At 46.5% G+C, this 25,181-nt stretch overlaps 1 protein-coding gene across 2 annotated transcripts in view; it reads left to right on the forward strand.

Annotated features, from left to right (window-relative positions):
* Window positions 1–3,624: 3,624 nt before the first annotated feature.
* Window positions 3,625–25,181, forward strand: part of LOC147612128 (putative sulfur deprivation response regulator) — an 87,220-nt gene continuing 65,663 nt past the window's right edge. For both annotated transcript variants that reach the window (XM_086783995.1, XM_086783996.1), the window contains exon 1: window positions 3,625–3,840. The gene's annotated coding sequence lies outside the window, so the exon portion shown is untranslated. The remainder of the gene's footprint in view (window positions 3,841–25,181) is intronic.

Below are 25,181 nucleotides of genomic sequence, written 5' to 3' on the forward strand. Positions count from 1 at the left end.
AATAAGAGAAAAGCAAAAGGGCTACCTAGAATCTCAGCAAATTAGAAGCTGAAAAACAAAAAAAAAAACATAGCATGTTAGCTCACACACACACAAAAAATCGGAAGCAAGAAAAGGATGGGAGAAGGGCTTAGATTTAGGGTTTAGGGATGGGGGAGGTGAGAGGTGAGAGACGAGAGGAGAAAACTTGCAAAAATTTGGGGGAGAGAATAGAACCTACAAAAAAAAACAAAAAACACAGCATGTTAGCACCACACACATACAAAAAAAAATTGAAGCAAGAAAGGGATAGGGAAAGGGCTTAGGTTTAGGGTATAGGGATGGAAGAGGTAAGAGGTGAGAACATGCAGATATGCTAATAGTGAGGTGCCGCAGTTTTGTTAAAAAATTTCTAGAGTCGAAATACACGTCGAAATAAGGGTCGATAAAAGCTGTTTTCGACATGTGTTTCGACGGTGATTTGCGATGCTTATTTTGACGGTCATTTCGATGCTTGATTTTGTTCACTTTTTTATGCAAATTCACATTCAAAATTTGAATTTTTTGGTAGCCCGATACCTTTCTATAAAGAGACAAAAATATACCGACTAGGCCATGCATGAACTATAAAAGAAGCTCCACCTCCCCCTCATTTGGCCCAAATTCACATGCATATTCAACATACATGGAGCCCGTGAGTGCTATGAACCTTTCAAATTTTGTCAATTTAGAGGAGAAAATGTTGTGCCCATGCAGTCATTGTAAGTACCAAGTTGCCCGACGTCTCAAAGAATTCGCAACGAACATTCCAAAAAATGGGGCATATTTCCAGTGGAGCACTTGCAACATCCACTTACTGGCCTCAATGTTTGCCAAGACAACAATGAGCCAGTGGATATCCAACTTGAGTGGAGCAAAAGAGCAAAGACAAAGGCAACCTTGATGGGATCAGAACCCGAGGAGTAAGCTTTTACGGACTTGGATCAAGTTCTAGAACATGACATGGACGACATAATAGATGCCCTACATGACACAAGCCACGGAGTAGATGATCATGATTCGGAGCATGCAATAGTCCAAGAAGTAGAAGACATCAGAGTTCTAGAACATGACATGGATGACATAATAGATGCCCTACATGACACAAGCCACGGAGTAGATGATCATGATTCAGAGCATGCAATAGTCCAAGAAGTAGAAGACATCAGATGATGTATGGAGCATGCTTTTGGGAGGAGAAAGAGATACGTACACTTGCTCGTTTACTACTTTACCATGGATCACATGTAACAGTTTCAGTTTTCTGCACTTGCCTCTCCATATTGAACTTACAATCAATATATGGGTAGGAGCGTTTTAAAACTTATGGGGTATGTGTCCCTTCCTCTCTCTATGCCATCACATGCTTGCATGAATGTCTTGTCTTTATCCTTTCCTATTTGTTCTATTATATGTACCATGTTATTGAAGGATCAAATTCTACAAGAAGACAATGTGATGCCTTTGGACCGTGCACGAGCAAACAAAATGTTGCACTCCATAGGGATGGAATATAACACACACCATGCTTGTCCAAACAATTGTATTCTCTTTTTGCATGAGTATGCCACTTTTCACGAGTGTCCACAGTGTGGTTCATCAAGATATAGGCAAGATGTCCAAGGAAAAAGGGTCCCTGGCTGCTAAAGTCTTGCAACACTTCCCCATCATTCCATGTATTCAAACAATGTTCAGATGCAAATCCATTGCATCTTTAATGACTTGGGATCAAAACAGCAGATCCACAGATGACGTTAAGCATGTGCCTGGTGATTCTCCAATATTATGGAGGCATATCAAAGAGAAGTGGGTGGACTTTAGGGAAGAGATTTGTGATATTTGTCTTGGACTAGCAATGGATGGAGTCAATCCATTTGTCTTACGAAGTTCATCATGGAGTACATGGCCCGTTTGCCTAGTGAACTATAACCTGCCACCATGGTTAGCAATAAAGAAGTGGCACCTTTACTTTCCTTGATAGTTCCAAGGAAGTACAAGGTTAAGAACATGGACATGTCTACTTGGCTCCATTAGTTGATGAGCTACACACGTTATGGGATTGTATCCAAGTTCATGATGCGTCTAAGTGGTTTGGATAAAGGGTTGCAACAGTGCGATGAATACTTATGTGGACCATGCATGATTGGATAGGCTATGGAGAGTGCTCTGGTAAGTTAATTATTCTAAGATTTTTTGATTAGATTTAATTTCAGGATTTAATTATTCTAAGATTTTTTGATTAGATTTAATTTCAAGATTTTGGTATTTTTATATTATTTGCATATCTCATTCACAATCATTAGTATATTTGACAGGGCTTTCAATATTTGGTTATAATGCACGCTCTATATGTGGGCCTGGATTAGAAGCCCGGTACTCAATAGCTTTGAGGAAGGTTGTTTAGCGAGGGCCACAAAAAGTATTTCCCCGATAACCATGAGCTGCAACAATAGAGATTTCTAGGGAGGCCTCCTCATATGCTAAAGCCAAGTGATTGGAGGAGGACATGGGAAGTGGATCCAAGTTGTTCACCCCCCGGAATGAAGCAGCTATCCATCTTCCATCTACTACCATACTAGAGTGATCTTCTAGTCAATCATCTTCTTGACCCTATGCACATTTTCAAGAACATAGCCGATATCCTTTGGAAAACCATCACAAGTGCTAAAGAGAGCATGGTACAAAGGGATGATCTGCGAGGTGGATCGCATGCAGCACTTATGGGCACATAGTAGACTTGATGGAAAGGTGATTCTCCCTAGAAAACCTTGGGTCTTACCAAAGGAGCGAAATGTAAAGAAGTGCATCTATGAGTTTCGTAATCCCACTAGTTGTATACATTGCTTGAAGGGATAATTCACAAAGGATGCAGAGCTTAGTGGCTTGAAGTCTCATGATTGGCAGATAGTTTGTGCTGCCAATCGCCATGAAGGATTGCTTCAGTGAAGACATAAGAGCAACAATATACAAGATTAGTGCAGTAGTGGTGGCAGAGAAATTATTTCTAACAAGTTTCCTGACCATTCAATTGCACCTACTTGTTTATGTGGTTGATGAGGTTGCTATAGTAACATGTGTTGTTCATAGCCGATGGATGTTTTTCCTCGAGAGATTTATGAAGACACTGAAAGGTTTTGTTCTTCAAAAAGCTCGCCCTGAGGGAAGTATGGCAATGGGATGGCTTGTTCGAGAATCTCTTGTATACATAACATCGTACATCAGACCCAGATATGCCATGATTATGGACACAAGAAGAGGATGATCGGCTCGTTGGGGAAGAGACTTAAGGAGACAAGGGCTTCAGAGAACAATGGATATGGCATTGCGAGAGAAGATTAATAACTTTTGCATCCTTAACTCAAATGCTATGGAGATATGGATCGAGAGGTATAGCCTAGCAAAGAGGGAAAGATATTGAGACCGTTTGAATTTTATAAAGAGTCAAACAACTAGAGCATTGCCACACCTAGATTCACTTGCTCAACTTCTAGAATTTCCTTCTAGTAGATGGCTTTAGAAAACCATACAGCTCTAATCTCTTAATATAAGCAGCCTTTATTTGAAAAAGAAGAAGAGTTATTATGGGAAATCAGCAAAATTTGGAGGTTTTTCAAGGTTTTTTCGAGCACGAAGGGGGCGGTCGGACGGGTGGACGTGTGAAAGCCTACGAAAAAAAATAGGGGACAGCACTGGTTTGTAAGGCATGCCAACCGACGCTCTTATAACAAGAAGCGGCCATGGCACTTGCATGGCTAGAGTTTCTGCGCTGAACCACTCGCTTTCCGAATCATGGGACTCGCCCATCATTAGGCGCCCCTGCAGGTACCTCTGTAAACATCAAACCTTCCCTTATTCTTTCAATTTAAGCTGTTTCTGCCTACTCTATTTCCACCTTGATGGAAGCATCTTGAGCAAAATTTGCATGCTTTTAAATATAGGTAATAAAATGCATTGTTTTCAACTGCACAGCTCAAATATCATCAACAGCATGATTCCCTTATTACCTTGTTTTAGCCATGGATGGCCATCCAATCACATTTGAAGTCATCTGTATGCCTCTGTAGCCATGTTCTCTATAGGCATGGGCACGCATCCCATCGCCATGTTTTCAATGGGTATGGGCATGCATCCCATAGCCATGTTTTCTATGGGTATGCATCCCATTAGCCACGTTCTCTATGGGTATGGGTATTCATATAGTTATACAAGAAAAAGAAAGCATGAGATTTGGCAAATCTTTCCAAGTATGTCTCCATACACAGGCTCCACATTTTGGTCATGATTGGTTTGGTCAATTGGCATGCCACCAACATATTTTAGTGTGATTCGGATTCGAATTCGTTGTCTGGACTTGGCTAAACGGCATGATGCATGTATTGAGCATGTTGGATCGTTAGTGTTGCCTATGAAGTGGGACGCAAAAGTTGCCTTTACTGTGCCTATGTGAAATTCCCAGCTGCTAAGCATTGTCAAGACAAACATGGTAGTACACAACAGCAGCAAGCTGATGAATGATGTAACTCTTGAGAGTGCGGATTGTAAACACGTTGAGTACTTGTAGGTCCAAAAAACGAAGACGATGGCAACGGATGCGGTTGAGAGGGTTATGAAGGCCATAGGGCGGCAGTACCCGACCAGCATTTAATACTGGCCGACTGGCAGTTAGCAGTCGTGAGGGTACTTTCAGCAGCCGACTAGGCTTTTCCTAGTCGTGGGGCTTCATGCATCAGCCGACAGCCTCTTGAGGCAGCCGACTGCTGATTTGTTGAGGTATAAAAGCCTCTCCTCAGCCCACATAATCCCATTCAGGTATTCAGCAGAAACGACTTCAGTTTTGCAGCATCCTACTCATCTCCAAGCAACAAGGAAGAATCTCTTACATCTCAGCCAGCATATGTGTAGTCCTCAGTGATCCGGACTTGCATTAGTGGCCAAGGAGAGTCTTCAGCAGAGCCTCGGGATAGCTGGATACTCCGTCGACGTTTGGGCCTCCTCGTCCTTGCGTTGGGCATTCATATCATTTGTACTTAGCATTGTACAACATTTCTCCAAAGAACGATATAAATAAATACTCTAGCTTGTAGGGGGGGGCCCTTTGCCCTTTAGTGGGTATTGGGACCCAATCCGGTGTTGTCTTCTACATTCTACATTCTCTACTCTCTCCCTATTCTCTAAAGTTGATGCTACATATTCTCACCACATAAAGGTATAAAGAAGGCCCTGTTGGGCGTTATCACGATCAACCTCGGTGCATGTAACATCCATAGTGAAGATGCGGAGAATCTACTGCCAAATTTGTTGAGCCTAAGGGCAATTCCAAAGACAATGTCGCTCTTAGACTCTTGTTTTGGCCGACCTCCAACTGCCAGCCAAGTGTCGACCGCCAAGCTCTTGTGTGCCATCAGTCAAAGAAAGAGGGTGATCTTTCTAGGCTGAAAACTATCCTGAAGCCTCTTCCAGGAATCTGAAAGGAAATGTTGTGAGAGGCCGTGTGATTGCCAATGTACTGTTGCTGCCAGGTTGCCATCGATCTTTGGCAATTGAATCCTCCGGCCTACCCGCGTTGTATATGCAACGAAGGGGGCATCCAGAGTCTCCTCCCGGTCCGCGAGATCATGCCAAGTCCACTCTCCCGGGTCCCACTGTAGGCGCGTGAGAGGTCCTCCGCACTCCCATATCCATAGCTGCCAGAATCTCTCCCTGGGCACCTTGGACAGTGGTGGGTCTATGTGCCACTCCCGTGCCCGAAAACCAATCACCCTCACCCTCTGCAAGGTGAGGGAAGCTCATATCTCTCTAGTCTGCCATGGGATCCAATAGAAAAAGTGAGTAGACCACTGCCCTCATTTGCTCCATGGGACCGCCACGAGAATATCATGTCTGGTAAACACACCTAGCCACACTAGGGGAGGCGGGTCTGGGATAGGAGTCAGCCACTCCTGAGGGATAAGGCTCAACAGGTTTGGTTGTGGATTGTCCGCATCTTCACGATGGACAAGGCCTCGACCCAGATCATTACATGGGGCACAGTCGCTTGGGCCACAGAGGCTGAGGCGGTCAGGTCTTACGAGGAGGATGGTGGGGGGCTAGCCCTTTAGGTCTCTCACCTCCGCATTTTGGCAATACCAGTCACAGCCCCATCTACGGACCACTGGCTCATGTCAGAGATGGGAGATTTGCAGTAGCATCACAACGTGGCACAGATGGTGAGCTGGATGCAATGAAGCCATTGAGAGTACCCACAAGCCGCCTGCTGCAGAGTCCATCAGGAGCATTTGGCTCGACATCATCCATACCTTCCGCGGCCAGTGGGGGAAGTTGCAAGGAGGCTTTGGCCGCATGCGGAAGCGGCGGGAAGCTTTCTTGAGGCTCTGGTGGCCTGGCCCTTTTCTCACCGATAGAGGTGGTGATCCCACTTGGTATTACAGACCACCTCTGTGTGTTCCCCCCCCCCCCCTTCCCTTGTATGAGATACCCTTCCCCTCGTAGAGCGGCCAGCTAGAGGGGAAGTGCATCTTTCTCCCTTTGATTATTTGATCCCCACCCTCTACATGAGGAGACTTTGTATCTAGCCCCTCGTGGTTGTATTTAGCCCCTTGTGGCTGTTTTTCATTAACTAATAGAAGGATCTTTTTCCCGAATTTTGGAATTGCCAGATACTATGAGTGTTTGTCCTCGCGTGTCAAGAACCCGATCATCAACATAGAAGCAGTCTAAGTGTGCATAGATGTAACCTGCAACAATTAGACCAAGAAAAGAGGAGAGAGGATGGTGGCTGGCCTTCTGTGAATATCATTGTGAAGTCAACAATGTCTGCCATGTATAGAGATGTATGGAGAGAATAAACCTCTCCTAGGAGGCCTTCTTAAGTGGGTGCGCCATACCCACTTTTCCTCTTTTTTTATCAGTGGGTTGCTCAACCATATTCTAGCGTGGAGGTCACCTTTGAAGAGATTGAGTTCCCTTTTTTTCCTGATTGCTACGAGTTCTTGTGTTTGGTGCGGAGGTTGCCTCTGAAGAGATTGATTGACCTTTTTCGCCCGGTTGCTACAACATTTGGAGGGCCATCTTGAATGATTTGTCAAGTTGCAAGGGCCCGAGATAATGTCAGCTCTAGCGCATGACGTCGCGGTAGTTATGGATTAACCATGACGATGCTTGATTGTTGATCTCTTACACTTTCCATTCTTTGTTGAAGTAGGCTGGTGAGGCTCTTACCTCTTGTCATGTGTATAAAATGCCATGGATATTCTCTGGAGCTAGTCCAGAGAGAAGGGGCAACCAGAAAAAGAGCAGTAGAACTAGATGATGGAGCAGAAGGTGCTGAAGTGGCAAGTTTGGACTTGGAGGAGGACCAGGATGCTGTCGGTTGCATGAAGGGGTACTGTCGGCTGCCTACTACGGGAGGCGTCGGCTGTACCAGAGACCAAGGCGGCTGAAGGAGCATCATGACATGGCAAGGCGGCTGAAGGCGCAGCATTTTATGATTTATATAACCAGTCGGCTGGCCGACTGCTGGTTGGCCAGCACTCCAAGGAGTCCAAAGGGCTATAAAAGGGGGCACATGCTCATTGTTGTAATCATTCATTCCTTTAAGGAATGGGTCCAAGTTAGGGACTGTTTTGGGTGATGTTCACCTCTTTAGCAAGGCAGCCTAGGGCTGTAGACTAGAGTACTTTTTTGTACTATATGAAATATACTGAATTTCCAGCATATCTCTCTCTCTACTCTCCCTTTTGTCTGCGTTTTTGCATCAGCATGTTCTCAGTGGTGTTTAGGGCTGAAAGAAGACTCTTAGAGCTTCCGCGTGTTACACCTCTGCTCTTTGGTTGCTTTTAGAGCACCATTTCATGTGTATTTGCTGGATTGATTGTCCTTCCTTGGCCAGGACCTTGGTGTTTGTTTTCTCCTGCTCAGCTTGGTACTCTCTCTCTGTGGGGTTGCCATTAGGGTAACCTTGGGTAAACAGACTTGGGTGCACCCTTCAAAGTAATCTTGGACCTCTAATAAGGTCTTCGGGGTGCCCATAATTGTTGGCGTTGTTGTGAGCTACATTGATCATTAGATGACGTGTTACTTTGTCTTCTCTTCCTTTGTTTGCTAGCCACTGGCGAGGGATCCTTAGATGGCATGCTGCTTGGTCTTCTCTTCCTTTGTTTGCTGGCTATTGGTGAGGTATCCTTAAGTAGCCAAATTTGAGCATTTCCCTCATAGTAACCTTGGGCACCTAGTAAGTTCTTTTTTACCCACCTCTGGTTGTTGTCAGACACCATGGAGTTCTTTGTAGGTGTTGCCTCTTCTTGTTTTTTTTTTTTTTTGGGGGGGGGGGGGTAGTTTTTATGGTAACTTGCAGAGCATTTGTGGGTTGCATTGGAGCCTCTGTTTTTATGATGACGGGTAGAGTTGACAAAGGGGTGATTGATGCGGTAGGCTTTGGGAATGCAGGGAACACGGGGATTGTTGGAGTTGGATCTTCCTCACTTAGTACGACGATTACCGTTTCAATTGGGGAGTTATGGACTAGGCGCTCGGTTCTAGATATAGCAATTGGTTTGGCATATCCATCCTGTTACATGCGGAAGCTCTGGGAGTCTTCTTTCATCCCTAAACACATCCTGGAACATGCTGATGCAAAAGCTGAGTAATCCTATGATCCAGCCAAACAAGAGGTTGAATGCTGAAAACGATGAGCAACAAGGCCTTTTATAGGCTTGGGAATATCCACATGGACTGGCCGACTGCTGGTCAGCCAGGTCTAGGAAAAGAAATCAATTCATATGCTGCAGCCAACTGCTCCTTCTACTCTCATAAACTGTCCGACAGCAAACCCAAGGTCCTCCATTAGATATCCCTTGCCAAATCAGCAAAACGCTCCTCAAACAGTTGTTTCTACTCTGTCTTTGTCTTGTTGCCTCTTGAGGACTAGCTTTGAGGTATGCTTGTGCATGTTTTGCACATGACATCCCCCTCTGCTAAATTTGATGACAGGATTCCAACCTGTTTCTTGGATGACTGTCATCATCCCATTCTATTCCTGGAGTCCCTTTGTCATCCTTCCTACTCTGGCAACCATTTCACTGAAAACCCGGCCCGGTCTCCAAATCCACTCCAACACTGATGAATATATATGCATTTGTTCCATCCAGCCCCCATTCCATTCCTTCCATGTCCTTGAACAGTGTCTTTGGTCTTCTTTTGTGAGAAACGAGTCTGGCACTCTCACTCCATCCCTTGGAGGATCAACCTCCCCTGGAACTGTTCCTGAAAGTGCCCCAAGTGGCACCCGACTCACAGGACTGCCATCCCCTTGGGCTTTGTGGAACACCACCAACCAACCTCTTGGGAATTCTTCCTTGTCTTGTGTTCCTTGCCTCGGGCCTCGTACTTGTGCACTTTCCTGTGCCTTGGACCTGTGCACCTTCATTTGGGACTGAATCAATGTTTAGCCTTGCTGAGCCTGATGCTCTAATACCAATGCTACATGCGGAAGCTCTGGGAACATGTAGATGCAAAAACGCATGCAAAAGAGAGAGGAGAGAGAGAGATAGCTGAGTATTCAGTATATTCATAATGTACAAAAAGGTACAAGTGTCCTTACAGCCATAGGCTGCCTTCTGGAAAAGGTAGAATACCTAATCAAATCCTAGTCTACGACTAATCCTAGTCTACGACTAATCCTAGTCTACGACTAATCCTATGATCCAGCCAAACAAGGGGTTGAATACTGAAAACGACGAGCAACAAGGCCTTTTATAGGCTTGGGAATATCCACATGGACTGGCCGACTGCTCGGCCAGGTCCAGGACAAGAAATCAATTCATATGCTACAGCCGACTGCTCCTACTCTCATAAACTGTCCGACAGCAAACCCAAGGTCCTCCATTATATATCCCTTGCCAAATCAGCAAAACGCTGCTCAAACATCTGTGTCCGCTCTGTCTTTATCTTGTTGCCTCTTCAGGACTAGCTTTGAGGTATGCTTGTGCATGTCTTGCAGATGCCACATCCCCAGCCTAATAGTGTTTTTGCTTGGATTATAAATGCAAGGATAACAAGGAATATACCTTCTTGGGGTTATTTCCAATATAGAATGATTGAATAAGCCAACAACGAGTATTTAGAGTCAACCGACTTAACACGAGCAACTGGTTGGAGTCAACTCCATTTTTCCAAGAGTACATGAGGTTTCTTGTTCTCTAGAAAAATGGAGTCAACTCCGTTTTTCCTAGAGTACTCTATGAAAAATGAAGTCTAACTCCATTTTTCCTAGAGTACACAAGGTTTCCTCGGACATTAAGTTGTGGCAAGCTCTCTTGTGTACGAGAGCTTGTTTGTCACATGTGGAAGCTCTGGGAGTCTTCTTTTAGCCCTAAACACCATCATGAAACTGTCAAAATACGCAGCGGAGATGATAACAAAATCTGAGACCACAAGAGCAAGTAGAGTGTAGAAAATAGACAGCACAAGAGAAGGAGAGAGATAGGCATGTAACTCTTCTCTATACACAAGATCCCGCAATGAAAACAAGATACAATAGGTGGGGGGCCATGGGGCCATTTTATATGGCCCCATGAGTGCAGTCGGCCAGTAGAAGGGCAGCCGACTGCATGCTGAAGTCACCTGACCAGGATTTACTCCACTCGGCCAGCATGCATACATGTGTGAGGTCGGCCTGCTCTAGTCGGCCAGTAGCCATCAGTCGGCCAGCACCTGGACCATCTTGCCAGCACAAGGCAGCCTCCCACCAATGGGAAAAAATGGGGAAAAAATACACCTATATAGGGCGGGCACACCCACAACAGAGGCCCTGAGTCTGATAAAGACAGGAGATGACTTCTAACACCCCCTTTGAGCTCCTGGCTCTGAAATCAACCCTAGGGAGCTGGAGTGCCGCGTGAGCGTAGCCTAAGGTAAAGACATCCTGAAGAGGTCCGCCGCATTGTCCTCCGTCGAACAATAAAGTAGCAAGATGTCACCAGCCAAGATCTTCTCACGTACAAAGTGATACTGTATCTCTATGTGCTTGGTCCGGGCATGGAAGATCGGGTTCCGAGCAATAGCTATACGACTCTGGTTATCACACTGGATGACTGTGGGCTCCTTATGTGGAAACCCAATCTCGCCTAGCAGCCTCCGCAGCCACACAACCTCGCAAGCAGCACCACAAGCAGCCCGGTACTCTTCCTGTGTCGAAGATAGGGCAATAGTTGGCTGCCTCTTACTGCTTCAAGAAACTGCTCCTGAGCCGAGGGTAAAACTGTAACCTGAAGTGGATCTCCTCGTGTCTTGATCTCCTCCCCAATCTGAGTCACTCCAACCTTGGAGTCTGACTCCATCCCCTCCTGTGTAAAAGAGTCCTAGATCCTTCGTACTCTGCAGATACCGCAAGATCCGCAATCCTACGCCCCAATGAGACTTCAATGGCGTCTGCATAAAAGAGCTCAACAGCCTCACGGAGAAGCTCAAGTCCAATCTGGTGTTAAGCAACCAGATCAATGAACCAACCAACTTCTGATACTGCGAGGCATCAACTGGCTCTCACAAGGATCATTAACAGTTAACTTTGTGTTTGGGTCCATCGGCGAAGTAATAGGCTTGCAGTTCTCCATCCCAAAGGCCTCAAGCAACTCATGAACATACCGTTGCTGAGAGACAAAAAACCCCCTCTAGGTCTCCCAGATCTCCAATCCCTTTAAGAAGTGGAGTAAGCCTAGGTCGGTCATCTCAAACTCCTTTGACAAGGTAGCCTTCGTCACGCCAATGTGCTCCACATGACCGCCAGTGAGAATGAGATCATCCACATAAAGGATGATAATCGTAACCATGCCGCGTTCCCGAAAAAGAGATGCAATTTGGGATCTGCAACCGATCTCTGAAAACCAGTCTGAACAAAGAAGGAATCAATCTTCTGATTCCAAGTGCTGGGAGCCTGCTTAAGACCATACAAGGCCTTACATAACCTGTAAACCATCCCTTCTAATCCTAGAACAACAAAGCCTGGAGGCTGCTCAACATACACCTCCTCCTGCAGGTCACCATTAAGGAACGCAGATTTTACATCCATTGGATACACTGGCCACCTCTGAAAAGAAGCAAGGGCATCCTTGTAGTCGATGCCTGGCCGTTGAGCATAACCTTTAGCCCCACAAGTCTGGCTTTGTGTTTGTCCATCGACCCATCTGACGCATATTAAAGACCCATTTGACACCAATGACTGGCCGTTTCGACGGCCTCGGTACCAACTCCCATGTTTTGTTCTTCTCGATGGCATCAAGTTCCACCTGCATGGCTTTCCTCCAAGTATCCTGTGAAAGGGCTTCCTTAACGGAAGTGGGCTCCTTGTCCCGCAGAATACGAGACATCAAAGCATAGTTTACCTGAAGAAGCTCTGCTGTATTGCTTTTGTCGCGGACTCTGTGCAATCTTCGAGGGCCGTCCTTTGTGGTCCACTATGAGGGTAACTCCATGACACCTGACTCTCGAAGGGTGTCCAACAACCACCTGGGTACTCGAACAGATCGTGGAGCCTCCTGTAGTTGCGGGGGCTCTACTCCAGCTGCGGGCTCAACCTCCTGTGTACTGACTGAGGTTGATCAACTGGAACAATGGTCTGGGAATCATCATCAGACTCTTCTGGATCTCCAATAAGTGGCGGCTCCTCGACAGTGGATACTGGAACATGCTCATCAAAGATCACATCCCGGCTGACAACAATCTCATTCCTATCTGGATCAAACAATCTGTATCACTTGGAAAGAGAATTATACCCCACAAATATAAGCTTGCTGGGATTTGGAGTCAAGCGTCCCCCTCTGTTTCTTCGGAATATGTACATACGCATCACTCCCAAAAACACGGAAGTGCGAGACATCAGGTTTCCTGCCAAAGTATGCCTCAAACGGAGTCATATTAGGTAGTGAAGTCATTGGAGACCGGTTGAGGGTATGGACAGCCGTTGCCACAGCCTCTTCCCAAAGTGGACGAGGAAGATCACGATGCTCGAGCATGGTCCACGCCATCTCCACCACAGTCCTGTTTTTGGTTCTACAACTCCATTCTCGGAAGGCGATCCTCTATTGGCCAGTTCCCTCGTGATGCCATGATCTGCACAAAATCTGAGAAATACATTCGAGGAGAATTCACCCCCTTTGTTAGCCCTGAGAGTCTTTACCTGCAATCCAGACTCTTTTTCCACCATCACGTGCCAATCCTTGAACCGTGCAAAAGCTTGGTCCTTCTGTGAAAGAAAGTAGACCCACGTGAATCTGGTACAGTCATCAACAAGCAGCATAAAATAGAGAGATCCTCCCAGTGATGGTGTGCTGAGGTCCACACAAGTCAGCGTGAATCAACTCCAATGCATTTGAAGCCCGCCTGGAAGCTTGCTTTGGAAAGGATTCCCTGTGCTGCTTACCACGTATGCAAGAACTGCAACGTCCTTGCCTGCTGCCAACATTGGGCAAGCCAACAACCATCTGGTCCCGGAAAGCTCGCCGCAGTGCATCCATATTTAAGTGGCCAAAACGAAAGTGCCACAGATCTTCGACTTGAGAACCTGTCAATGAGGAGAGTGCAGAGAGCTTGTAGATACCATTCTCCACACCGCCTTCCCAAACTACCTGGCCAGTCTTACGGTCCCGTAGAGCAACTGAATGCTCCTCAAATTCCACCCGAAAGCCAGTCTTGCATACTTCATGCACTGACAGAAGATGAAAACCAAGAGCAGGGACATAAAGAACACGGGAGGCATGCTTGCCCCCTTGCCGTCGGGAATAATCTCCATCCGGCCCTTACTGTGAATCGGAATGGTGGAGTTGTCGCCAATGAAAATGCGACTTGACTGCCGTTTCAGATCCAAAAAGAAGTCACGGGACGGAGACATGTGCCTGGAAGCACCACTGTCAAGAATCCATTCCCGGGTATCCTTACTTTGCGGTGAAGCCAACTGCCTCCTCGCTCGAAGACGATGAAGCATCGGAGTCCATCTCTAAGTGCACAAATGCAGGAGTCTTTGCAGCTGAGGTTGAAGAATCAGCACTCTTCCCAGTCCGCTTAGGACACTTCCTGCAATAGTGGTCTTTCTCGCCACAATCATTGCAGGACCGCTCGACCTTCAGTTTCTCTCGTTCTGTTTCAGGCTTCTTCTCAGAAGACTTCTCCGGTGAAGTCTTCCCTTTGCCCTTATTGTTATTCCGGCCTTTTCGGCCGTGCCAATTAAGGTCTCCGAACCTCCGCTGTGAGGAGGGTTCGTGAAACGTTCCTTCTGGTCCAAGACCATGGGCACAAGCTCCTCCCAGGTACTGGTGGTGAGCCTGCCATGGGACAACAAAGTAATGGCCATATCTTCTGATGATATCTCCCAGCCTGGAGAACTTCCTGCTGAAGGGCCTGCAGCTTGTTAATGTTCTCCCGCATCGTCGACGACTTTGAAGGGTTCATAACCCGCATCTGCACTTCCAAGGAAATCCTCTTCATGGGCGATACCCTGTTATAAAGAGAAGCCAAGTGCTGCCATATGCCTCTGGCCAGCGTCATATGCTTTACGTGATTGATTACTTGTGGTGTGTAGTTGAGGAAGATAAATGACCGGACCCTGGCGTTGACATGATCCCACATCTGTGCCTGTGCCTCGCGGTCCTTCTTCATTGACAGTAACTCCCCTTCCTCTGCTTCCGACCGTGGAACCCCGATAACGATGAAATCGGCAAGGTCATATGACTCCAGCACAGACTCCATTATCACCTTCCAGATGCCGTAATTGTTCCCGTCCAACTGACGGTCCACTGGGAACGTGGGGAGAGTTGGGATCTTCACATGCTTCTCAGCTAGCTCTAATAAATCTGCCATCGCGGGGATGTAACTGAAAAGGGTGGGTCGGTGGGAAAAAGAAACTTTAAACCTGCAAGTGGCTGTCCAGCAACTTAGCCCGCCTTCCTCTTGCTACTTCTCTTCCCGAACAGTCCCGAACAGTCCACCAATCAGCAACGTAACAATCCCCCTCTTGCTCAGAAAACTCCCAAGATCTTTCAAGAGCCTAGGGCTCTGATACCATGTAAGAATGCGCAGCAGAAGACTAACGCACGTAGGAGACGCATCACCATCGAGCTCCACGAACACCCCCAACGGGCACTGCAGCATCCCTCTACCGGGCTCCCATCTCCTGGTGAGCTGGCTCCCAAAACACCGGCCGGGGGAGATGACTATGACAAGGTGCCACCACACCCTATATATGGCGCTTCAACTTCCCATGCTTCCACTTATGGGATAATCCAAGGCACCTTCTAGCCATAGATCACACGCTCGAAATTGCCAACCTTCCACCACCCTCCCTCGATTCGAGCTCTGCAAGCAACCGAGGCGTCGCCCAGGACCACACACGCCTGAGCCGCCCAGGACCACACACGCCCGGGCTCTGATACCATGTCAAAATACGCAGCGGAGATGATAACAAAATCTGAGACCACAAGAGCAAGTAGAGTGCAGAAAATAGACAGCACAAGAGAAGGAGAGAGATAGGCGTGTAACTCTTCTCTATACACAAGATCCCGCAGTGAACAACATGTAGCCATTTTATATGGCCCCATGAGTGCAGTCGACCAGTAGAAGGGCAGCCGACTGCATGCTGAAGGCACCCGACCAGGATTTACTCCAATCGGCCAGCATGCATACATGTGTGAAGTCGGCCTGCTCTAGTCGGCCAGTAGCCATCAGTCGGCCAGCACACCTGGACCATCCTGCCAGCACAAGGCAGCCTCCCACACCATGGAAAAAAGGAAAAAAAATACGGGGAGTGAGGAAAAATGAGAAAACAATAGAGGCCCTGGTGTTTGATAAAGACAGGAGATGACTTCTAACAGAAACATGCTTGATGACAAACGCATACAGTAGATAGAGAAGAGAGAGAGATATAGTTGAGAATTCAGTATATTCATAATGTACAAAAAGGTGTACAAGTCCTTTTCCATAAGCTGCCTCGTCAATATAATGCGCTTTGCCTGCGCGGAACGAGAGGACCCCTGAATACGAGCCCAAGTAGCCATGAGAGTATGGATGATATCACCCCATATAGTACTAATGCACTGAGACCCAAAGATGTGGACACCCTCAATAGCTCTCTAGATGTGCACTGAGACCCAAAGATGTGGACACCCTCAATAGCTCTCTAGATTTGCTGTAATACTAGCAACAATCTCCCAACTGGTGTCAATCCTCTGTTTGGGGGGTGTATGCTTGGCAATACCTCTACGAATGAGAATAGCAGAGTCTGTACCATTGCCCTCGTAAAAAGGATGCGGACCAGATTGGGAGAGCCAAGCAACTGCCCCCCAAGTCACATGCATGGCACAACCACTCAATTTGCCCATAAGTTGGGCTATAGAACCCCAAATCTGCTGTGTAGTGCTGCACCCCCATAAACAATGCTATATAGTCTCATAGTCTGCTACATATCTCGAGCAAGTAGGTGCTACACCGAAGACCAATCTCCACTGATTTCCGTATAAATGCCAAAGCGTATGCCAATATCTGCACTGTATTGTTGGAGAGAGATCATAACTCTCCCAATATCTGCGTTGTATCGCTAGAGAGATATAATTCTCCCAATGAGACCTGAGAGCAGGGATCCTATGCATCGGTCGAGTGAGGAGAAGCCTGGCATTCTGGACCGTGAACGTGAAAAAGGGAAGGCTTTTCAATGGATCGAAGGCATCAATCCACTCCCACTCTCCTAGATCTCTTGAAGATATCTGATAGGACTGCCACCATATAGCCACAAACACCAAGAGCCATGAGTCACTATCTGAGGAGAAAGGTCAATGAACTAATGCTTCCCCGAACGACCAAATCCTCACTGGCCTAAGCCTAGTCTCTGGGATGATCCCCTCCATGCTATGTCTCCTCAATCTCCCTCCAAGCATGATAGAATAAACGATGCAATCTGTCTCGGGAGAGCAATGAGCTACAGAGGTATGCCTATTCTCGAAAAGACTCCCAGCCAACTCGGATGATGATAGTCTCCATGAAAGGTCCCAGAGAGCCACTCATGCGGAATAGCTGCATCAATCTGATCAGTATGTATGCGAGAGCCCCTAAGATGCTGAATGGATGCAGCTCCGATCCTCCGGAAGACTCTTAAGGGTCTTCCAAGCAAGAACTGTGTATGCACATCTCTCCCATCCTGACCACTGCATGTAAAGAGATGCACCAAGTGGTCGACCGGCCTCATCCCTGATGAACTCGTTCCACATAATAGGTTGTTGGTTAGCCTCATCCAAAGACCTAGGAAGCCTTTGTCACAAAAATGGTCTCATGGTTCTCCATGCTCTGACAATGGCTGCAATAAGAGGGGAAGATGGTGTCCTGATATCAGGCTCCGTGAACAAAAATCGTGCTAGGCAGCCAATCTCTCCCAACACGGGGTATACATCCGGAAATCTGAGACAAGAAAAAATCCTTTCAAGGCTCAGTGCTTGGTAGAAAACCTCTGACCACAAGTTTGTAGAGTAACGCCCTGCATTGAACATCCGGATCAATAATATTCAGCCCTCCCTCTCGTCTGGGCTGAATAACTGTGATTCAAGCTACCCTGGCACGAGTGTCTGTGGTGCCATCCAAACCCAACAACAGAAAATTGCAGATCAATCTCCGCAAAATCGACCAATGCATGCATGAGAGAAGCACCAACAAGAGGAAATAAACCAAACTGAGGCAATGAATACTTGATTAGCCACCAAAGCTCTGGAGGCTACATCTAATCTCCTGGAGCTCCAGTGAAAAAGCTTCTTACGGATACTCATGCTCTGATACCAATTGTAAGGATCCCCCCCTTCCAAAATAGGGGAAACACTTAAGATAGTCCACTAAGTCTTAACTTGGAGAAAATTTCCTACTCATCGACACCTTGATCATGCAGAGATTCAAGGATACGATTCATAGATAAGACCTAGTCCTATCCCGCAGGGGAGCGTGGTCTTCTAAAAATCAAATCACCCATAGGGTAATTGATCATAATTTAGGCAACTACTAGTCTTGATTCCTAGAGACAACGCTTTTTTCCTCATCCATGCAAGGCACAGCCCCACTGGCCTAGTCTTCTAGAATAGAATTGCCCGAGAACCTATTTATCTAGCGTAGGGCTTTCACTTAATTTGTTGGAAAGCTACCCGACTAATCGGGTCCACCCAGCCATAGGATGGTGCTGTCAGGGCATTCCATCCTCCCACTTTCCACCCTACTCGTGTCAATTTGTTTTCTAATTAATCCTACCACACTGTTTGACATAAATAAACATGTTCCTTAATTAAGGCCCTTTTCACAAGGTTTGTTAAAACAACCTTTTTCCATAGAACAATAATGCCAAAGGCAAGATTTATAAAAAAAGTTTATACATGAATCAATTCCATACAAGCCAAACCGACTCTCTTATTCTTTTCCTTTATATTGCCGATGATCTAGAATTCGGCCTTCCAGCCTCTACATGTTGGACAAAACCCTACGGGACTATACACCTCATCGTCGACCGCTGCGAGGACTCAAGCCGGCCTGTCGCCCTCTCAGGCTCCGTCGCTCGATCCTCCCGTCCCTCAGAGGGATGTCTACACACTAGGGTAGGCTTATTCACCGCACTAGCCTGGGCCCTCAGAACTAGACAGCATCACAATCTCTCGCCTCAGTCGGCGAACCTTATTCTCCCAATGGTATAAGGGATACCTTGGACCAATCCCGGGCTTTGCTAACGACGCCGCCCGGCTACACAAGTACGGAACGGAGTTAGCATCGAAGCCAGGAAAAACTTGCACTCTTTCTCTTAAAGATAACAATTTCAATCATTGAATACATCGTCACTTCAAATAGTAGCTTCATACATTTTTTTCAAAGGAAAAGATACACATCTTCTTTCTTCATTTATTGACATTAATATTAAAGAAAAACTCTTTTTAAAAGATAACCAAGCTAACCTGGCCAACATTTCCTTGTGGAGCTTGCAACGGGAGGGTTGGAGCCACATTAGGAGCATCTTTGCCAATTTCATTGTTGCGGCTTGCTTCTCCCGAGGCGATATTTTGGCGTTTTCGGGATGGAGCCATTGTGAATACTGTCTTGTAGAGCGCGGCGTTGCGATCGTAATACTTCAGTCAGATCTCGATTCCGAGATCGTTTGCTCACTTTATGAGCAAAAAACTACAGCACGCGAACCCTCTCTAAGGTAGAAAACCTCTTGCTAAAGTCCACGCAAATGGGAGGGGGAGGGGTGGGGAAAATTGTGAGATGTTCTTAAGGAGGAGACAAAAACGTTTTGCTGAGGGATGAGGGGTGGTACTGTAAGTCTCTTCACACGGGGAAGGGGAGAAGAGTTAAGGACACTCTCTCCTCACAAGGGTGGGCTGGCTGAAAGTTGGCTTATCTGAAAATTGGTAGATCAGGGATGCTGAGAGGGAGCAACAAGAAATGCTTGTAGGTACTGCAGCAAGTACACTGTGTAGGTACAGAAGGGCGGTACAAACAGCGGTACGGCCTTATGCAGAGTATGGGCTACGCAGGAATGCGTGCTGGCCATGGAGCACCCCGAGGGTTTATATAGCCTATACTCTGCATAAGGCCGTGCCGTCGTGTGTACCGCCCTTCTGTACGTGCATAATGTACTTGCTGTAGTACCTGCATGCGTCCCTTGCTGCCTCCTCTCAACACCCCTGATCTGCCAATTTTCAGATAAGCCAACTTTTAGCCAGCCCATCCTTGTGAGGAGAGAGTGTCCTTAACTCTTCCTCCCCCCGGTGTGAAGAGACTTACACTACCACCCCTCATCCCTCAGCAAAACGATTAAGCGTTCTCCTTAAGGACATCTCACAATCCCTCCCCCCTCCCATTTGCGTGGACTTTAGCAAGAGGTTTTCTACCTTAGAGAGGGTTCGTGTGCTGTAGTCTTTTGCTCATAAAGTGAGCAAACGATCTCGGAATCAAGATCTGACTGAAGCATTACGATCGCAACGCCGAGCTCTACAAAGCAGTATTCACAATGGCTCCATCCCGAAAACGCCAAAATATTGCCTCGGGAGAAGCATGCCGCAACAATGAAATTGGTGAAGATGCTCCTAATGCGGCTCCAACCCTCCCGTTGCAAGCTCCACAAGGAAATGGTGGCCAAGTTAGCTTGGTTATCATCTTAAAAAGAGTTTTTCTTTAATATTAATGTCAATAAATGAAGAAAGAAGATGGGTATCTTTTCCTTTGAAAAAAATGTATGATGCTACTATTTGAAGTGATTCTGCATTCAATGATTGAAATTGTTATCTTTAAGAGAAAGAGTGCAGGTCTTTCTTGGCTTCGATGCTAACTCCGTTCCGTGCTTGTGTAGCCGGGCGGCGTCATTAGCAAAACTCGGGATTGGTCCAAGGTATCCCTCATACCATTGGGAGAATAAGGTTCGCCGACTGAGGCGAGAGATTGTGATGTTGTCTAGTTCTGAGGGCCCAGGCTAGTGCGGTGAATAAGTCCACCTTATTGTGTAGACATTCCTTTGAGGGGCATGAGGATCGAGCGACGGAGCCTGAGAGGGCGACAGGATGGCTTGAGTCCTCGCCAGCGGCCGACGATGAGGTGTATGGTCCCGCGGGGTTTTGCCCAGCATGTAGAGGCTGGAAGGCCGAATTCTAGATCATCGGCAGTATAAAGAAAAAGAATAAGAGAGCCGGTTTGGCTTGTGTGGAATTGATTCATGTATAAACTTTTTTTATAAATCTTGTCTTTGGCATTATTGTTCTGTGGAAAAAGGTTGTTTTAACAAACCTTGTGAAAAGGGCCTTAATTAAGGAACATGTTTATTTATGTCAAACAGTGTGGTAGGATTAATTAGAAAACAAATTGACGCGTGAGTAGGGTGGAAAGTGGGAGGATGGAATGCCCCGACGGCACCATCCTATGGATGAGTGGACCCGATTAGTCGGGTAGCTTTCCAACAGATTAAGTGAAAGCCCTACCTACGCTAGATAAATAGGTTCTCGGGCAATTCTATTCTAGAAGACTAGGCCAGCGGCTGTGCCTTGCATGGATGAGAAAAAAAGCGTTGTCTCTAGGAATCAAGACCAGTAATTGCCCAAATTATGATCAATTACCCTATGGGTGATTTGATTTTTAGAAAACCATGCTCCCCTTGCGGGATAGGACTAGGTCTTACCTATGAATCGTATCCTTGAATCTCTGCATGGTCAAGGTGTCGATGAGTAAGAAATTTTCTCCAAGTTAAGACTTAGTGGACTATCTTAAGTGTTTTCCTATTTTGGAAGGGGGAACCTTACAATTGGTATCAGATAAGTACCGGAGCAAACTGCTCTGAAGGAGAAATATCAACCCCAACCTGACATTCCAAATATCTAGCAGTGCATCCTCTACTGACGCAAGTAAAACCAAGCTTTGCACCCCAAGCAACTCTCGGTGAGTCACTTATCCAAAAACCAGCAGATTTGTGCCAATTAATGAGTGGCCTTGCTACCAAACAAAACTCTTCTGGTACTCCCCGAAAGGAACATAAGCATATGTGTGAGGCCTCCAAGAACATGGCTGTGTCATCAGCTAACTCAGAGTCAACCAGCTCCTCTTGACTATGGAAAGACAACTCTCGATGAGTCACTTATCCAAAAACCAGCAGATTTGTGCCAATTAATGAGTGGCCTTGCTACCAAACAAAACTCTTCCGGTACTCCCCGAAAGGAACATAAGCATATGTGTGAGGCCTCCAAGAACATGGCTGTGTCATCAGCTAACTCAGAGTCAACCAGCTCCTCTTGACTATGGAAAGACAACCTCAATCCAAAAATACCAGCAGTGGAGCGGAGGAAGATGATCATGGCTTCTGTAACTATAATATATAATAATGGGGTTAAAGGACAACCCTGCCGTATTGAGCGAGAAATTTGAAACCGCTCTCCTCTATCACCACAAGCGAGCACACTACTTTGGGCATCACGATACATGCATGAAACTCCCTTGATCCATCTCTGAGAGAAACCCATATGACTAAGAGTAGCCTTAAGGAAATCCCAATCCACTCTATCATAGGCCTTCTCAAAATCCAAGCGCAGAATGGCTAAGGGCTGATTGCTCGCTTTGGCCCATTCCACGGCCTCCCAAAATGAGAAAATGTTATCAAGGATGCTCCTTCTGTGTAAGAATCCATTGTGAGTATCATGAATGACATCCTACAAAATTGGCTGCAATCTGATGCTCAATGCCTTAGCAAGAATGTTATATGTAGTCCCAAGTAAGGTGATAGGTCTCCACTGGCCAATCAATGTCTTATCCCCACTGTTAGGGATAAGATAGATAAGTCCCTAAGTGAGAGAAGAAGGCATAGAACCTGTGTCCCACATCTCTTGGAGAGCCGATGTGATCTCAGCCCCAATCTCAACCCAAAAAGTAATGAAAAAAATAGGGGAGAGGCCATCTTCTCGTGGACACTTACCATGAGGTAAGGCATGAAAAGCATGACTGAATTCCTCCATAGAAAAAGGGGCATCCAGAATGACACCCATATGCTCTGTGCTCAAATGTGGCAATGCATTCCAAACGTTCCTATGTGCCCTATGTCTCAAATCAGAGTGTGGCTCAGCACTAAGAAACCGGCGATAGAAATTAGTGGCAATCTGTCTAACCATAGGAGGATCTGAGTGAAGAGTGCCATGTGAATCCCGCAACTGCTTGACACTATCTCTGGTATGAGATGGGCCGTGAGTAGCAAAGAAATGTTTGTTGCATCTGTGACCCATCTGGGTCCAAAAGGATTCCCGAGTATGGTAACGGTACTCCGTACGATGCTCAAGAGAGTGATGAAGTTGTGCCCTAATAGGACATAAAGAATCTGCAACCCATTGAGCATGAGGATGTTTCTTGTTCTCTTTTTGTAAGGCAGCCACTCTGTGTCTAATAGCCCTTTCTAAATCCAAGGCCTCTTGCCTCTTAGAAAGGGCACATGTGTGATAAAAGTCACTAATATCACAGAGAGCAGAGGCCAGGCTGTGCGAGGCCTGCGAGAAATCATGAGATCTCTAAATATCAAGCATACGACGTGATAGCTCTGCATCTGAAAACAAATGATCAGGGATGCGGACATAGGGTGCTGATCCATGGCGACTCGGATCTCTAATGCATATAACCACCGGGCAATGATCCGATTTAGAGGTTCTTGTAGGCAATAAAAGTATGCCCCCCTCTGTGGAGCGCCCAATCATCCACATAAAATCTGTCTAACCGTGCATAAATACATCCTGCATCCCTTCTCCTGTTAGACCATGAATAAAGAAGAGTGGATTGTCTCCTTGAAATGTCATCATCATGCCAACAATCTCTGCCATGAATGGAGTGTATAAACCTCTCCCAAGACGCTCTTTCAAGAGGATGCACCAAGCCCTCATGTCTACCTCTTTTATCCATTGGCATCTCAACCATGTTAAAATCTCCACCGATAATCCAATGGTTGGCAAGAGGCATCAACATAGTGAGAGATTTCCAAAAGACAATTATGGTTAGGAGCATAGAGGTTGAGAATACGAATGCGTGTAGTACCGTGCATAAGAAGGATCTAGTGTGCTCTTGCAGGCAAAATGACACCATGTCCAATGATGCAAGGCAAGATCAAAGCTGAAACAGAGATATAGACACAACCTTTGGTACCAATAGCTGGTGACCAAAAGGTGTCCCGAGAGAAGCTTGTGTCATATTTTTGACTTTGCACATGTGGAGGAACACCATGGAAGGGTAGGTACAAACCCTGGTGTGTGTTTCAGGCATGGTTTAGTATATGTGGAAGGACTCCATGGAAGGATTCAGATCCTGGTGTGAGCTCCTCACATGATTGGTTACATGTGGAAGGGCTCCATGGAAGGATTGATATCCTAGTGTGAGTTCTTGGCATGACTTAGTACATGTGGAAGGGCTTCATGGAAGGGTGGATACTCTGGTGAGAGTTCCTGGCATGCTGATGAAGTCTCATGGAAGGGTGGACACCCTGGTGAGCATTCTTTATACCTGTATCGGCGGTGCGCGAGAAGGGTTCGGTACAAGATGAATAAGTTGGGAGATGGAATCCAAAATATTATACATAAAGCATTTGTGTGTGTGCTGACATGCATGAATGACTTGTCTTGACTGCCTGGACAATGCCTGGTATTTCTTCCTGTGATTGTCTATGGGCTCTGGGGATGCTTGGAAACCCTGTGGACGCGTGTGTGCACACCTGTTTGGGACTAAGGTGGTGGTATTATGTGTTTTGTAGGTGGTAAAACACCCCAAACTCAGTTTACGTTTGTAAAAGTGTTTCGGGCTTGTGTACATATGGGATGCATGGCATGCAAAAAGACTTTGCCCTGAATGCCGTGGCAGATGTACAGAGTGGATGGTTTGGTAGTAGGCTAGTACATGCATGTTTTTTTTGGAAGCAGGTGCTTGAGGGTTGAAGTTCTTTTATTATAGCTGTGCGTGTGGCCTTGAGGAAGGTTGGTCTTCAATGTGTGGAAGGCTTGCGGAAGGTCTTTGAGGTTAGCAGTGTATGGGTAGTGGCCATATTTGGTAAATTATGATATAGCTGATCGAGGACCTGTGGCAGCTCTTGCGTTCATTTTGGAAAGGTGCCGGCACCGCACATACTAGTGAAGCACGAGGGATTGCAGAGGGGCCCTCCTGGCATCGTGGACGTGAGCATGAAGGCCACCTTTCGAGATACTAACGTGGCCATCCTCCAGGCCTTTGGAGACACTAACGTGGCCGGCAAAAGTTGACTTTCAGGTCCTAGCTGCCCACTATTCTGACAGCAGCTTCGCCAAGCGCACAAGAGACCTGGGTTTTCTTTTGGCTAGCGATCGCAGCTCATGTACGAAGTCGCCAGAGTAGGGGGGGCGAAGTCGTCAACGGCAGCGTAGGCAGTAAAACTAAAGAGGACGCCGTTTGGAGGAAGAAGAAGAGGCTGGTGTTGAGCGCAGCTGAGTAGTGAAAAGGTGGCGCCAACTGCAACGAAGCCAAAAGAACAAGATAGCACGTCGACTGTGAAGGAGAGAGAAGAGGAGGGAGCGTCGACAGCACAGTAAAAGAGACAGTCAGCAGCAGAGAGAAGAAGAGGGAGCGTCGACAGCAGAGTAAAAGAGACAACAGAGTAAAAGAGACAGTCAGCAGCAGAG

The sequence above is a fragment of the Cibotium barometz genome, chromosome 46, assembly GCF_041138505.1.
Source record: "Cibotium barometz isolate CiBa-2024 chromosome 46, ASM4113850v1, whole genome shotgun sequence".
Lineage (NCBI taxonomy): Eukaryota > Viridiplantae > Streptophyta > Polypodiopsida > Cyatheales > Cibotiaceae > Cibotium > Cibotium barometz.